Raw genomic sequence first — 17,900 nt, forward strand, 5'->3', positions numbered from 1 at the left:
TGCCAATACGATAAATTTTGCCTTACTGTGTACTGAATTTTATTGCCGTTTGGTATTGTTTCGTTTTTCACCGTTTAAACGCTCCAGCTTTCTTCGTTAGCACGTTATACTTTTGTGCTTATGCCTCCGCGATGTTTTCAGATGGCAAGAAGGGACAGAGGGTTGAATAAGGAAGCAAGGAATATTATAAAATCATGTGATTAAGAATCAAGGCAGGGAAGTAAGGCAAGGTTATATTCTCGCTGCCTAGCAAACTAGCGTATCTGTACGATGCGTTACAAAAATTTAGAAAGGGATAATCTCCACAGGTGTGATCTCTTTGTGCTTGTGGTAAAAAGAGTCCAAGATCTGAAGTATAGAAGTTTCACTGTGATTACTCTGATATGGATGTAATAATGTAATACGACACACTGTACTACAAGCATGTGAACAACATATTTCCACTGCAAGCTAGAAACAGTCGAAAAGCAGTCACAAATAACAGTGTTTTAATTGGTTCGTCTTGATGAGAAAAAGCATTTCAATTGTTGCATGGACATTATCAGCATTAATAAACTAATTATACAACAACAGGCTACACAAATGAAGGAAATGGTCGGTATTATTACGAAAGTAGTAATATCCCAAAAAAGTGTTATGATTAGATATATTTAATTTGTTGAAATGTGCTGCTGACAAAGGCAGATCTAATTGTTCAAACGCGCTAAGCACTATCGGACTTAACTGCTGGGGTCATCAGTCCCCTAGAACTTAGAACTACTTAAACCTAACTAACCTAAAGATATCACACACATCCATGCCCGAGGCAGGATTCGAACCTGTGACCGTAGCGGTCACGCGGTTCCAGACTGTAGCGCCTAGAAGCGCACGGCCACTCCGGCCGGCAAAGGCAGATCTACTTTCATGGCAATGTTTTACGAACTCCATCTCACAAGGCACACATGGCTAGCTTGTGCATTCCTGTCGGGCGCATTATCCTTCGCTGCTGACAATACACTGACCATTATGTTGTGCGACAGACCAATTGTTTATTTTTCTCAATAACAACTATTTTGGTTCAAATGGCTCTGAGCACTATGGGACTCAACATCTTAGGTCATAAGTCCCCTAGAACTTAGAACTACTTAAACCTAACTAACCTAAGGACATCACACACACCCATGCCCGAGGCAGGATTCGAACCTGCGACCGTAGCAGCCCCGCGGTTCCGGACTGCAGCGCCAGAACCGCACGGCCAACGCGGCCGGCTAACAACTATTTTATTAGCGATCACGCATTGTCAGTTTGGCAAGCCCTAGGTGAGTAAACAGTATCTGGCATGTGACTATCACTCCGCCTGAAGGAACGCTCGTCGTTATTTTAATACTGCTCAGATCAAGAGAAGGAATAAAATCCTTTGGTAAATTTCCATTCCAGTCGCTCAGAATTGCCAGTCTGTTTTTGTGTGAGTTGTTAACCTTTTCTCATTCGAAGAAGCATCACCATTTATGAGTAAAGGCCACATTTTTCTTGGTGACTGGTTTAATTGTACTTCCTTTGTCACAATGTAATTTGCCCAACTCACAGCAGCTATTGAGACAGAATTCCGAAACGGAGGGCCTCATTAAACAAGTAATTGGCAATCACAGAGTTCAATAGCTTACGAAAAACCTCATAGTATCGGTCTGCAGTAACATAAAAAAAGAAATTTCATGTTTATTTTCATACTAGGAAGCTCTTGTTTCGCTAGCTGTCGATAACTCTTAAAAAATTACAGTCACTGGACTGAAATAAATAAAAAAAGAAGTATAAGTAGTGATATATCGCCATAGATAACGAAGTTCCGTCTGTTTAATAATTGGCAAAAGTCTCTCCTCCTTGTGTGCTATCATTCGCCATACTTTCGTTTCGATGTCTCGAGCGGTTTAGGAGATACGAGAGATGTAGCGAGTATTTCATTCTCGCGGGCGTGAGATCGGAAGTGAGGGCGCTACATGGGATCCATTTTCTCGAGATCGGAGGCAGATAGATATCTCCTCCCAAATCTAAACAAAAATTCAGCATGTTAGCTAAATTTCATACGCAGCAACATATGGTGTAATACGCACCAAACGCAAAATCATAGCGACCCCTAATTTTCGTTGCAAACTTTTTGGGTTTTGCGTAGTGTCTTACTAAAATGTGTACATCACAATAAGAATGGTCATTAGCGAGGTGATCAGCACTTCGTCACGAAGCTGACATATAACGCTACAAGTAAGGCAAAAATCATATATTTTCAGAGAATAGTTTCTGTAAAATCGTTTGAGAAAGATAAGAGGTTGCGCGCGCTTCGGTTCAGTCAGCGCAGAGCGTCGCCAGTCGGCGCGTGCGAAGTATGGTGTACGCGTCGCAATATGCGCTGGACCCGCGCGACCCTGCGGCACGTGCGTGTCGCGCTGTAGTGTCTTGTCATGTCACATGTGCTATACGCTTCTCAATTTGCGCCTAGCCTTAGGCATCCAAGTTACAAAAAAAGGCTTGGGCGTCTTAGGGCTAACACTTGCGCAAAACAGCAGTGGCGCCAGTGAAAAACATTCGCAGACCACTACTCCGGAAGCGGGAAACGACTTCCGTTCTAAGCTCGGCAGGCTATTGCAGATGGTGAATATTCATACTGAGGACTATAGGCGGCGGACAAGTAACAGGAAAATATACTAGAGATCAGAAAATCGGGAATTTTGGTAAGTTCCTATGTGACCAAACTGCTCAGGTTCCACCAAAGGTGACCAAAGGACCGTCTCAAAGATGATCATATATGACACATTCACTATCTGCAGTTAGCAGGCGACCATACATTCATTCATTTCACAGATATCAACAACTGGATGTAGGGATTTATTTTGTGGGAGTGCACATGTGATCAATTAAATAAATAAATTGTCCGTCTTTCCTACAGTGGTATCCGGCTTCGGTGTATTGAGTGAAATTGAAGTATTATTACAAAAAAATATGTTGTTCTGACAAGAATAACGAAGAAAGTTGTAGCTATTTTCAATGTCGGGCGGTACTGTACCCTTTCAACGTAATCTTCGAACTCGCCATCTCCGTATGGCAGTAGACTTCGGCGCAGCCCACTCGTCACCTGAGTCTGTTGTCGGGTACAGGTGGACTGGACTCGATCAGGAAGGAGAGCGAGTGCACGAGTTCCCTACTCAAGTATAACCGCCGGCTCCCGGCGTTCCCGCTACGTACACAAACGTTTTGAAAAGAAATTTCCGCCATTAAACTGTTAATTACCATTCATTTATTTCAGACAAAAGGCAATTTTCCTGTGTTAAAAATATGGTTATTCCGACGAGTATAACACTTACATAGCCTTTACGGTCAATATTCTCACAAAATACCCGTGATTTTGACGTAATTCAAGCTTAAAAATCATTAAACATCATGATCTGGTCACGTGATCGAAAACGCTCTGTTATTGGTTGATGGTCCGGTGCCGTCACAGAGTAAGAAAGAGCATTACATGTGTTATAAGAGCGTTAGCGGAAGTTAATACGTTTTAACATACTTTTTCTACAAAGAATTTAGCTATTTAGTGATGGAAAACGCGATTACAGCTTTGAAGTAACACTAGAAAGGAATTTTGTGAACGCTGATATTGGAAGCCTTGGGAAAGTTGATGCGTTTATGCTCCACCAATTTAGAGCGGCTATAAGTGCAAAGACGGACATTCTTTTCCTTGCTCCTTGCAACACCATTAAACTCATCCATTAAATTTCGGGCATGCAGCCACGCAAATAAAATTTCCTCCACTGATATTTCGCCGCGCGGGTTTAGCCGAGCGGTCTAGGGCGCTGCAGTCACGGACAGTGCTGCTGGTCCCGGCGGAGGTTCGAGTCCTCCCTCGGGCATGGGTGTGTGTGTTTGTCCTTAGGAAGATTTAGGTTAAGTAGTGTGTAAGCTTAGGGAATGATGACCTTAGCAGATAAGTCCCATAAGATTTGACACACATTTGAACATTTGAATTTGATATTTCGGCCGCGTATCGTCCGGCCATCCTCAGAGTGAGTCACAAGACTGACGACAAGATGCCAAGCGCGGCCTTACATGCTCCACCGCAGCTGTACTGCGAATGCGGATCACGGTTGCTGGTCGGCGGCAGAGAAATATCGCTTACACATGCGCCGCCTGTGGCGAAGGCGTACAGACATTCGATTAGTTTATCGACGTATGATCGGCGGCGGTAACACCATGACTACTTCTCTGCAGTTTAATTACACCAACAGCCGGATTCCATGCTTTTTCCAAATTAAAACCATTATTTCTACTTATTAAATTATTAGTTAATCTAATCTCTATAGCTTCCTTGAAGACAGATTCCCAAAAAGAACACGTGGCTGTTAAAATCTTCACATCACTGTAATTCATGGAATGCCCTGTATCAATACAATGTTCGGCCACAGCTGACTTGTCTGGCTGTAATAAGCGGGTGTATCTTCGATGCTCCACACACGTCTCATGAACGGTGCGTGTTGTTTGACCTATGTACGACTTCTCACAATTTCCGCAGGGAATCTGATACACACCCGCTTTACGAAGCTGTAAATCGTCCTTTACAGAGCCGAGTAAAGCTGCAATCTTCGTGGGGGGCCGGAAGATCACCTTAACACAGTGTTCTCAAGAATACGGCCTATCTTCGAGGAAAGAGTACCCACATAGTGCAAAAACGCACTAGATCTGAAGGATTACTATCTTCTTCCCCATTACATACCTGCATTTTAGGTTTTTCATCGAATGCTCTACGAATTTGTTGCGGAGAAAATCCATTCGATTTAAAAATGCTCTTGAGGTATGTGAGCTCTTCTAGCAAACTGTCTTCATCAGATATACCGTGCGCCCGATGCACTAAGGTCACAAGGACACCTATGGTCTGTGAAGGGTGATGGCAGTTACTGGCATGAAGATATAGATTTGTGTGTGTTGGTTTCCGATATACGGCATGTCCTAATGTGCCATCACATTTACGGCGAACGAAAACATCCAAAAACAGGAGGCAGCCGTCTTTTTCTATTTCCATAGTAAATGTAATGCTAGCGTGGATGGAATTCAAATGCTCAAGAAATCGATGTAATTCATCCATCCCATGGGGCCATACCACGAATGTGTCGTCCACATACCTGCAGAAGACCGCTGGTTTAAAACTTGCTGAGTCCAGTGCCTTGTCCTCGAAGTCTTCCATGAATAAATTAGCTACCAGAGGGGAGAGGGGGCTTCCGATGGCAACACCATCGATTTGCTCATGAAATTCACCATTAAACTGAAAATAAGATGATAAAAGCACATGTTCAAATAAGGCCGTAAGGTTCTTATCAAAATGTTGGCCGATAAGAAATAAAGAGTCCTTTAAAGGTACCATGGTGTATAATGATACCACGTCAAAACAAACTAGAACATCCGTACTATTTAGCCTAACGAGCACTATTGATTCACCAATTTATTTTTATGCGGAATATTTAGCTTCCTTATTAAAACCATTGGTAGGAAAATGTAGTCACCACATTCGTAATTCTATGGATTTTATTCAGAGACTTAGCCATGTCCGGTTAACCCTGCCGTGGGCCAGCGTAGAGATTGGAGTTTTGCATTTGGACTTTTTGCAAGAGACCATCGTCCCGGTGTACGTGGCCGTGGCGAATCGTGACGATACTTAGTCACGACATCAGCTAAGAGTTTTAATTTTATTATTAGACCTATCACACACTCTGTTGCATAACTGGCCGAGGCGGCTTCATGCTATCATCGCTGTGCCAGGCTGCATTCTTTTTAGGTCATCCCTCGTATTTCATTGTTAGGGCTAGTACAAAGCGCCACTACTTTACTGCACGAGATAGTCGGCATGAACCCACGCCCCATGCAGCGCAGCCAACAGCGAAAGGACGGGCCGTCAGGCCAGAAGTGAAGTAGCAAATACTGGGAGCAGGTAGCGGAGTTTCTGAGCCACCTCAGGGGCAGCCACGTGGAGGCCTTGCCTATCGACCAGCCGCGGTGGCCGGCCTACCTTAGGCCACTGTCACACCAGCGACTTTCTCGCCTCAGTCGACTACTCGCGGCAAGTGAGTCTACCGCAGCGCCCTGGCGTTTTATTCCTGCATTCAGTGTCGCCTGCCAGGAGCGGTCGTTTCCCTTTACAATTTAGCACCAGAGCGGTGAAAGCCAAGTTACGAGGGGTCATCCTTTTTTACGAAAAATTCGAAATATGGTAACACAACGTAGCAACAAGCACCGATAGCATAGTTTCACTCGCAAGTTCTCCACACTCTTGAGAACTGAAAGAATAGGAAACATGCCATCCAACCATTTCGACACACATACCTTTCATGAAGATTTCACTACAAATCTGTCACAGTTGCAGTACACGTATTCTGGCGGTTAGTTTCGAACTTCGACCATAAATATAATAGACTGGCCCTGACATATCCTGCCAACCGATCCCTTCTTCTTGTCAAGTTGTGCCGCAAACTCCTCTTCTCCCCAATTCTATTCAATACCTCCTCATTAGTTATGTGATCTACCCAACTAATCTTCAGCATTCTTCTGTAGCACCACATTTCGAAAGCTTCTATTCTCGTCTTTTTCAAACTATTTATCGTCCGTGTTTCACTTCCATACATGGCTACACTCCATACAAATACTTTCAGAAACGACTTCCTGACACTTAAATCTATACTCGATGTTAACAAATTTTCGTGGCTCCAACACCTCTGGGCTAAAGTCACGTGAACGTTGGCAAAACATGGTTGTTTCGTGTTGCGCTTATGGCTGTACTCAGCGTTTTGTCGGGGGAAATGGCATTACATTTCACGTGTGTTTCTATGATAGTGCAGATGCGTCTATTGAAATCTGCTGAAGTGACTTTTATATATTTTTTACACTTGAAATGGAGTATCACGTAAATTAAAGTGTTAAAAGTGATGCCTGTAAAGTCAGACTCATATTACATTTTGGAAAGTATCTGTGATGATTCGGTTACAGAAGTAAGTATAACTGTTTCTCGTTCCTACTCATAGGTTCCATAAGGATGAAAACCGAAGGCAGCTTTGGATACAGGCCCTGAAACGGAAAAACTTTAAGCCATCTGCACATGCGCGCCTTTCTGTATATACAAGTGAGATTATAATAAGGTAAGAGCACCTATAGTCGACACATGAAGATAATTTTTTTTCTACCTTCTAATACTATTAAATACATGTAGGCTCCAAAATTATTTTCTGAAACTTCAAAGTCTCGCCTTTCATCTAATATATCACTTTTTTTTAAACTGATAGTTTCAAATTTTGGAAAAATAGTAGGAACTGAACCTTTGAAGTGCACCTCAAATTGATACTCTAAAATGGACCTGCTCCTAAAGTCGACAATTTTGGCACCTATAGTTGACATAATTCCCATATCCCATTTTCTTTTATACGTGACTAGAGCTCAAAACGAAGCGAATCCAATATTTGAAGTTTTGACAGGAGCCCACTCTTACTGTTTAAAAGAATTTTAACGACATTTTACTTTAATTGATAGTTTATAGTAATTACGTCCGGCTGCCCACCAGAGGGGCGTTCGATGTATTTGTTAGATTTTATAAATGGTACTGTGAACAAATCCAGGTCAAATGTAGTTCTGACATAATTTTTCGCAAATAAAGAAGTAATTTTTGTTGGAAGCGTTTGGCAGTCAACTGAGAAATGTGGGTAAAATACGATACAAACATAGGATGGCAGACCGCTGATTTGAAAGCCCGCCACGTTTTGCCAACAGTCACGTGGTTTATGTTGGAGCCACACCAGCCCTATAGCTTCTGCACAGCAAGGCCAGTCTACTAGTATCTATGGTCGAAGGTTTCGAACCGACTGGTTCATTCTCTAGGTGGATCTACTGAGGTTGCACGGACACTAATCTACAGTTGCCAACACGGTTACGGTTGTTGTTGTTGTTGTTGTTGTTGTGGTCTTCAGTCCTGAGACTGGTTTGATGCAGCTCTCCATGCTACTCTATCCTGTGCAAGCTTCTTCATCTCCCAGTACTTACTGCAACCTACATCCTTCTGAATCTGCTTAGTGTATTCATCTCTTGGTCTCCCTCTAGGATTTTTACCCTCCACGCTGCTCTCCAATGCTAAATTTGTGATTCCTTGATGCCTCAAAACATGTCCTACCAACCGATCCCTTCTTCTAGTCAAGTTGTGCCACAAACTTCTCTTCTCCCCAATGTTACGGTTACGGTGACTGTAGATAAATGTCACAGTATACATATGATCACTATATAAGTCAAAAACTGTTTGGATCTGAGCTGTGAAGTGAGTACTTCCGTGCTCTGTGTCCGTAATGCGACCACCGCCGCCTCGCGTCAGACGTGGCCTAATTGCGGGGAGGTGGGGGTTTCTCGCTCGTGTGGAACTCCATGTGACGTGACACTACCGGGCTGGTGATCGGGGTTCAGCTGCAAGCGGCACTCATCACTGAAGACAATTCTACTCCTGTCAGCGAGAATTCAGCCCGAAGAAGTTTTTGGCGACGCCCCGGACAGCCGTCCGATACCAACCTGTCGCCCACCAACCATGAATGGTGGTGTGGGGTGTCATTTTCTCTTGACAGCAGGACCCGTTTGGTAGTTATCCGCGGCGCCGTTAGGCTACAGCACAGCGGTACATCGACGATATTCTACGACCCATTTCGTTGGACTTCATGGCCAGCCATCCTGGGTTTACATTTCAGCAAGATAATGCCCGCCTGCACATGGCACTGCTTGTCTTCGTGCATGCCAAACCCTACTTTCGCCAGCTACGTCGCCGGATCTCACCCAAAATGAGAACGTTTGGAGCCTTGTAGGCAGGGTCCACCAATCATTTCATGACTGTGACGATATAACGCGCGAGCTGGACGGAATCTGCACGATATCCTTCAGGACATCCGACAACTCCATCAATCACTGCCAAGCCGAAAAACTACCTGCGTAAGTATCGAAGGTGGACCAACGCGTTATTGACTTCCTCAATTTGTGAAACTCTCTCTCTTGAACAAATCAAAACTTTTTTCTCAAACTGTAATCATTTGTCCGTCTGTACATGTACATCACATCTTCCGTCCCATTGCGACAATCCCTTCGTGCTGTGTCGTTCTTTTTGTCTTAGAGTGTTCAATTATAAACTGTACTGTAATTTTGTGCTAGTAGAGACCTTAGTTGAAGATTACTCTCACAAAAATTATTACATTAATCCATCATAGATTGAAAGGTGGCTACACTTGAGTCACAGCGCCAGAGATTGCGCCAAAGATTATTATTCCGCCGCCTCCAGTGGTGCAGTAGTAGTTCAGAGGTTGTCGAGGGCAGTAGTAGTTCAGAGGATGTCGAGTGCAGTTGTTGTTCTGTTGGGCGAGAGAGTAGATGCTGCTCGGTTGGTGTAATGTATAGATGAAAGATGTTGCAATGATCACAGTGTATTTTTCGTCAATATATATTGAGGTAAAAAAAGAAGTATTACATATTTCTTTAATGACAATGCCTCTTGGTGACAGGTGCAGTCAACAAAGCATCTGCCTCGAGTTCATGTATTAGACTTGTAATTCTGGTTTCTATGTGCAGTTATAGTATTTGTGGTTTTTCAATTAGTTCATTGTAAATGGTGTTTAAAATATCTTGTCGTATTGAGGAAGAACCGAGCCAGAGACATGTACGTTGAGTCACACTACCCCACACAGAACAGTTACACTTGTGCTTTGTTGTTTCGTAGTTTTTATAGTTGCAGGGGACTTAATTAATCAATTGTGTTAATGGAAATTCCTTATTTTTATTTTATGCAGTCAGATTGCGTGCTAATACTAGCCAGGGTCAACCGGTTACGAGACTTCGTAACCGGCACACAGCTGCTGAAATTATTGCATCTTATTCTATTTTTTTTAATTAAGCCCCCATGCTAGGTCGACGCTACGTACTTGGTGACGGTAATGTCATTCTGAGATTGTTGTCGTTAATTAAAAAACTAGACAAATGAAGAAGAAGGTGAACCATGAAATATCCTCTAACAACATTGTCGGATAGATAGAACCGATTTACTCGCCATTCATTCCATGCGCTAACAGCTATAAGAAAAGGAAACTGTGCTGAAGGCAATTTCGAAGATACAGCGCATAATACAGTTAACGGTGGAAATGACGCAAGAGAATAGGAATAAAGTAGACTATACTGAAGTGATAGAAGTCATGGGATACCGATATGCACATACACAAACGGCGCTAGTATCGTGTACATAAGGTATCAAAGGGCAGTGTATTGGTGGAGCTGTCATTTGTAGGCAAGTAATTCATGCGAAAAAGTGACCGACGTCACTATGCCCGCACGACGGAAATTAAAACACTTTGAACGCGATGTAGTGGTTGAAGATAGACGCACGAGACATTCCATTTCGAAATTTGTTAGGGTATTCAATATTCCGAGATCCACAGTGTCAAGCGTAAGCAGAGAGTACCAAATGTCAGGCATCATCTCTCACCACGGACAACGTATTGCCCGACGGTCTTCATTTAACGACTAAGAGCAGCGGCGTTTGCTTAGAGTTGTCAGTACTAACAGACAAGCAACATTTCGTGAAATAACTGTAGCAATCAATGTGGTGCATACGACGAACGTATCCGTCACAACAGTACAGGTAAATTTTGCGTTAACAGGCTACAGCAGTAGACGAACGACGCGAGTACCTCTGCTAACACGGACCATAGAGGGAGTATGGCTCAATATTTCTGCAGATGACGTCCGGCGACTTGTTGAGTCCATGCCATGTCGAATTTCTGCACTATGCGGGGCAGGAGGAGGTCCGATACGAGATTAGGAAGTATCCCACGACTTTTGTCACCTCAGTGTAAACTAGGCACGGGAGGTGCATCTTCCTGCGCTAGTGTCAGTCCTAGTTGAGGGAAAGGGAAATTTTATCAAAATTCAATGAAGCCGCGGTTGGGCGATGAAATATGGGGCCACTGGCAGAGTGTGGTAACAGTTGACAGCCAGCGGGCCAGGCAAGGCAAGGTAAGGTAAACATGGCACTCGCGGGCACGCAGCTGCGACGGCGGTATTGCACGCACCATTTGTTTTGAGTGGAGCAACGAGGCAGCAAACTGCAGCGTTGCTTTAAGTTACTGCGATCTATGAGGCGGGGCACTAGGCCAGAGCCAAGAGCGGCGATTTGTAAGTGGCTGACATGTGGGAATTTATCCCTGCCATAGTCTCTCTCTCTCTCTCTCTCTCTCTCTCTCTCTCTCTCTCTCTCTCTGACACTACGTCAGAAGCGAGGGAGAAACCAATATAAACAGATGGGCAATTTTAGCTTGGGACAGAGTGTTCCAGGTCAGTCGAGCATCAGGATGGACCTGCACTGGTCTTCGCTTATAGAGGCCAGTCTCACAGCAATGTTATAAGTAATGGCAGCCTGCCTAAAAGAGGGCGGTGACGGCTGTCTGCAGATGGTCCAGGAGGGGCTCGGTAACACTCTAGTCTACAGGTCACGTTTCCTTCCCACCTGGTGTACCGGGGTCCGGGCGAGGCGTATGCTGCGGAAAGCACAGCAGTGCTGCATCAGTGCCAGAGATAGTGGCGGGTGTTGTCATCCGGCAAGCAAGTTGTGGCACAGCATCCAGGAGGGTGCGGGTTCGAGTCTGGTCCTGTCCTCGAAGCAGTGGTGGCCCGAGGGCTGTGGGTGACCAGTACACCCACCTTCGTCCCACGGTTGGTCACAGCAGGCCAAACGGGGTGCAGGGACTGTACCAGTCTCTGGAATCGTGGGCAGCAGTGCGGCGCAACTCGCAATGCATCGGCAGGCGCACGGCCGAGAGAGCGCGGCTGACTTCCAGCAGGGTGGCCTCGACGACGGCAGCATACCACGAGTCTGCTGAGCCGGCTGGACTCACGGCGCAGCACGCGGACGGCACGCTCACACTACACTTCACCCACTGAGTACTGTAAATTATCGGAACAAGCAAATGTTACCAAATACGGCTGTATCACTCTGCACTGCCCCTTGACGCTCTTGAACTTGCTCGACCTGCAGACAAAATACAGCGCGGTGGGTCCTGGCTTCGCTCGACCATCTGGAGACCCGGGTTCGACCCCCCGACCCCACAACAATCTTGCAAAAGTAGAGCCTGCCTTCCGCGGCCACCAGGATGGTGGTGGTGGTGGTTAGTGTTTAACGTCCCGTCGACAACGAGGTCATTAGAGACGGAGCGCAAGCTCGGGTTAGGGAAGGATTGGAAAGGAAATCGGCCGTGCCCTTTCAAAGGAACCATCCCGGAATTTGCCTGAAACGATTTAGGGAAATCACGGAAAACCTAAATCAGGATGGCCGGAGACGGGATTGAACCGTCGTCCTCCCGAATGCGAGTCCAGTGTGCTAACCACTGCGCCACCTCGCTCGGTCGCGGCCACCAGGAAATACTGATTGCCCAGGTAAACAATCGCTATGACATGGGCGCTATGATGCAATGACAGAGCGCTGGGTCGCTCCCTTACATTAAAAATATAATGCTGAATATTCTTTCTTGTACGTAGTTAACAGTACAAGCAATCAGAGTTTGTCAAAATATTATGAAGCTTTAAGTCCAACTGACTGTTCAACATGGTGCGTATACTGTGTCTTGACTTTCAGCAGCTGCAGGGTGCCCTGCAGGTAAAATAGCTTGCACATTATAGGGCAGTATTACCAGTGAATTGACTTCAAACTGAACATTCCATCACTGTTATATTCTTAGTCCTTTGCCACTTTAATACAAATAATAACTTGTGTCAAATTTACAACCCTCACAATAGTAATTATTTTCAGAAACTGTGGCATTTAAAAGTATAATGTCAATTACGCAGTTCATTTAAATAGTTTGAAACCTAAGATATACTATCTGATCAGAAGTATCCGGAGACCCCCAGAAACATACGCTTTTCATATTAGGTGCATTGTGCTGCCACCTACTGCCAGGTACTCCATACCAGCGACCTCAGTAGTCATTAGACGTCGCGAGGGAGCAGAATGGGGCGCTTTGAACGTGGTCAGGTGATTGGTTGACACTTGTGTCATACGTCTGTACGCAATATTTCCACACTCCTAAACATCCCTAGGTCCACTGTTTCCGATGTAATACTGAAGTGGAAACGTGAAGGGACACGTACAGTACAAAAGCGTACAGACCGACCTCGTCTGTTGGCTGACAGAGACTGTCGACAATTGAAGAGGGCCGTAATGTGTAATACATAGACTTCTATCCATCAATTCCAAACTCCATTAGGATCCACTGCAAGTGCTATGACAGTTAGGCGGTAGGTGAGTAAACTCGGATTTCATGGGCGAGCAGCTGCTCATAAGCTACACATCACGCCGGTAAATGCCAAATAACGCCTCGCTTGGTGTAAGGAGCGTAAACATTTAATGATTGAACAATGGAAAAACGTTGTGTGGAGTGGCCAATCACGGTACACAATGTGGCTATCCGATGGCAGCGTGTGGGTATGGCGACGTACGGTGAACAACATCTGCCAGTGTGTGTAGTGCCCACAGTAAAATTCGGAGGCGGTGGTGTTATGGTGTGGTCGTATTTTTCCATGAAGGGTGCTAGCTCCCCTTTTTGTTCTGCGTGCCGCTATCACAGCACAGGCCTACATTGATGTTTTAAGCACCTTCTTGCTTCCCACTGTTGAAGAGCAATTCGGGGTTGGCGACTGCCTCTTTCAACATGATCGAGCACCTGTTCATAATGCACTGCCTGTGGTGGAGTGGTTACACGACAATAACATCCCTGTAATGGACTGGCCTGCACAGAGTCCAAACCTGAATCCTACAGAACACCTTTGGGATGTTTTGGAACGCCGACTTCGTGCCAGGCCTCACCGACCGACATCGATACCTCTCCTCGGTGCAGCACTCCGTGAAGAATGGACTATCACTCCCCAAGAACCTTCCAGCACCTGATTGAACGTACACCTGCGAGATTGGAAGCTGTCATCAAGGCTAAGGGTAGGACAACACCATACTGAATTTCAGCATTACCGATGGAGGGCGCCACAAACTTTTAAGTCATTTTCAGCCAGGTGTCCAGAAACTTTTGATCACATAGTGTACATGCATTGGTCGCCTTCGTTTTTCCATTTGCTGACAAACATTTTGCTAGTCGATAATTCATAAACACAAGCAATAGATTTCAATAATTAATTACATAAAAGCTTAAAGACGGCTGCCCATACATGGCAGTAGAATGAATAAAGCTTGCTTCCATCCCGCACTTTTAAGTACACAGCACAATTAAGAGAACTGATATTTAATTCACAGTTAATTTCATAATTAGTAATACTGAAATTAGCTGTTTCAGAGCTTGGCGACCATAAGAACCTAGTCACAATTATAGTTTCAGGGGGGTTTAATAAGGTGAGTCGTAAGCATCTCTTCTCCTGTGCCTGCAATAAGCTTTTAAATTGGCGAATGTAACCATGGTATGAAACCTGTACCAATGGTAGGACGTGTTACATTTAAGGCAGTGTATAGTGTATAATGAGTGAAATATACGATCGAGATTCTGCACCCACCATTATTCCTAGTCGACCGCCATCACTGTCCAATAACAGTCCAGTTAGTGCACATCTGATTCAGATTAGGAAAAACAGCAATAATAATAATAATAATAATAATAATAATATCGTTTTTTGCCCAAGTAAATACAATGGAAAAGGAAAATGCTTTATGTCTGATGAGAACTTTTACGAAGGGAGAAGTTACGATTTGTTTCACAAGGAGGAGGTCGGAGGAGGAGGAGGGCGGAGGAGGAGGAGGGGAGGAGGAGGGATGGGGAGGGGGAGGACGGGGAGGAGGTGGGAGGAAGAGGAGGTGGGAGAAGGAGGGGGTAGGAGGAGGGGGGAGGAGGAGGGGGGAGGAGAAAAATGACGCTGGATAGGCGCTTGCATTGATGTAGGACGCAGTGACTGAACATTGCATCACTGCTTTGTGCAGTATGAGATGGCCAGCACGAGATGCCTGCCTAAGGAACTTACGTGTGAAGATGGGGAATCAGATGCGCTGAATCACCAAACAAGTTGAAGTACTGAACTTATCTTCCTGACAAGTGGGACCACGTAATTGTACAAGTGTTGTCACGAAAACTGGAACAGGCGAAACAGTTTGTGTGTCACGACAGAGAACAAGCTTATTGCAAGACCGATGGCAGTTATCAAATATACCACCGAACGTGGCTTTCCGTGCCCCACGTAATATCCCTAGACTACGATAGGACACTTGAGTTATTCTTTAATTAACTGACCTGGTACGATTGGTCTCCAGATGAAATGGCACACCGCAACTTCGCAACACGCACCTGCAACAGAAAAGAAGGAAAATTCATGCATAAAGCTCTCCAGCGATTTCAGACATGGCCTGTGGTAAAAGACAGTGCCACGTACTGATTTTCATGTGGTATATTAATGACCTCGCAGACAATTTTAGGAATCCTTAACTTCACGCACATGATACAGTTATCCATAATGAACTGCTTGTGAAAAGCTGGAACCGCGTTCCCAATTGAATGGTTTTAAAGGAGCACCCATTGCCCTCCGTCCTACCCTAAGCGTGCTTAAAGCATCACATTTATTTCCTACCAGAGTCGTTGCTCTATCCTCTCGACATGATCGCACGGAGAACACGTGGAGTGATGACAGATTAAGGACAGCCGGGGATAGCAGAACTCTACTGAAACAGTAGGCGACAGCAGGCGTTCCGCCAGGCGCAGTGCAATTGCTTCGCTCATACTAGACGTCTCGCCAGCAATGCGCAATGTCTGGCACCATAAAGTCATAGTGAAAGCAGGTAGTGTCAGGCGTCCCCCAGGATTCGGTATTAGGTCCTATACTCTTTTCATTGTACGTAAATGATGTGTCATCAGCTTTCTCCTAGTTTAAGTCCCACAGGTAAGCTAATGACCTCCAGTTGTATCTAACAGTGCGGACAAAACCAATAAACCTAAAGACAGCTATCGAAAATTTCGGTACCGAACTGTGTGCACTGTCAAAATCGATACCAACCAGTATGCACTGTCAAAATCGATACCGACCAGCGCGCGCTGTCAAAATCGATACCGACCAGTGTGCACTGTCAAAATCGATTCCGACCAGTGTGCACTGTCAAAATCGATTCCGACCAGTGTGCACTGTCAAAATCGATTCCGACCAGTGTGCACTGTCAAAATCGATTCCGACCAGTGTGCACTGTCAAAATCGATTCCGACCAGTGTGCACTGTCAAAATCGATACCGACCAGTGTGCACTGTCAAAATCGATACCGACCAGTGTGCACTGTCAAAATCGATACCGACCAGTGTGCACTGTCAAAATCGATACCGACCAGTGTGCACTGTCAAAATCGATACCGACCAGTGTGCACTGTCAATATCGATAACGACCTGTGAGCACTGTCAAAATCGATACTGACCAGTGTGCGCTGTCAAAATCGATGCCGACCAGTGTGCGCTGTCAAAAACGATACCGACCAGTGTGCACTGTCAAAAACGATACCGACCAGTGTGCACTACCGACGTATGTGCACTATCAAAGTGGGCGAACGATGTAGGGCTAACGCTCTGCTCATCCAAAACCGAAGCGGCACTGGTTGATCATTCTAGGTTCACTAGCCCGAAATATCGTGAATCCCTACCGTCTCTAACCCTAAATGGGACAAATATCAACTTCTCTCCTTCAGCAAAGAGCCTAGGAGTAATTACAGATGAAAATCTGAATTGTGCCGAGCACGTAACTAAGAAGCCATCAACATCTCTTTAGCTTCCAGTTACTGAATACGGCGATGTTATGATGCAAGGCCTTTCTCAGTAAAGCGCGCGGCGGCTGGAACTGTTTATGAATGCCTGTTGTATCTGTGATTTGGACTCTTTGATCATATTTCACTATTATATGCACAACTGTCCTGGCTGCTTGCATACAAGCGCGAAGATCTTCATACCCTCTGTCTTCTCTACTGTCTTATCAACGAACACTGTCTCTCATATCTCTTCCCGGCCTCAACGCTCGTATCGGAACAACACGGCAGATACCCCTGTTCCCATTAGAGCAGGGGTCTCCAAACTTTTTAGTCCGCGGGCCACATTGACTCCTCCACGAAGTCATAAGGGCCAAGATCTTTCTAGTGGGATTAAAACACCCTATCACTCCATGATCACCGTAATGTAAGGCGAAAGGAAAGATGAAATCGCAAAAATCTAAGGTTGTGGGAATAGCTAGCACTGAAATGAACTACGATTTTTATTTAATTACATAATTTTGATTGGTGGGCGTACCTGTCCAAAATTCGTACCTGACCGAAATTATGGCGTATCTTATTATGGCGAATTTCACCGACAAAAAAGTATGTCACTGCACATTCTTCACGAAAGCGTTCTGCAAAGTTAACGAAATCTCAAAATCATTGTTAGCAACACTATTACTGCAAGACGTTATAGAGGTAGAGAATGTCAACGCATTGTTATTTCAAGCGGCGCAAAAATAAGTTTAGTTTTGTAGTCTTGTAGCGAGTAGCAGAGCCAATGTCGCGGTTTACTGGTCGCGATAGGCCTCGAAACTCAATTGCTGGCAGTATAGGTACCACCTCAAATATTTGGCGGGCCGGATAACGGGGATGTCCGGCCAGCTAACGCGGGCCGGTTTGCCGGCCCTCGCGGGCCGGTTTCGGCCCACGGGCCGTAGTTTTGAGACCCCTGCATTAGAGCAAAATCCTTTGTTCAACACCATCGCTCAGCCACTTTCTCGAAGTCCTTCTCAGTAACAGAAATCCGACGCTTGGAATAACCTCCCGACCTCCTGCCTTATATTACAGAACTGCAAAACATTTCCAGCCTCACAAGACAGTTAATGACATATGT

The sequence above is a fragment of the Schistocerca nitens genome, chromosome 9, assembly GCF_023898315.1.
Source record: "Schistocerca nitens isolate TAMUIC-IGC-003100 chromosome 9, iqSchNite1.1, whole genome shotgun sequence".
In the NCBI taxonomy this organism is placed as follows: domain Eukaryota; kingdom Metazoa; phylum Arthropoda; class Insecta; order Orthoptera; family Acrididae; genus Schistocerca; species Schistocerca nitens.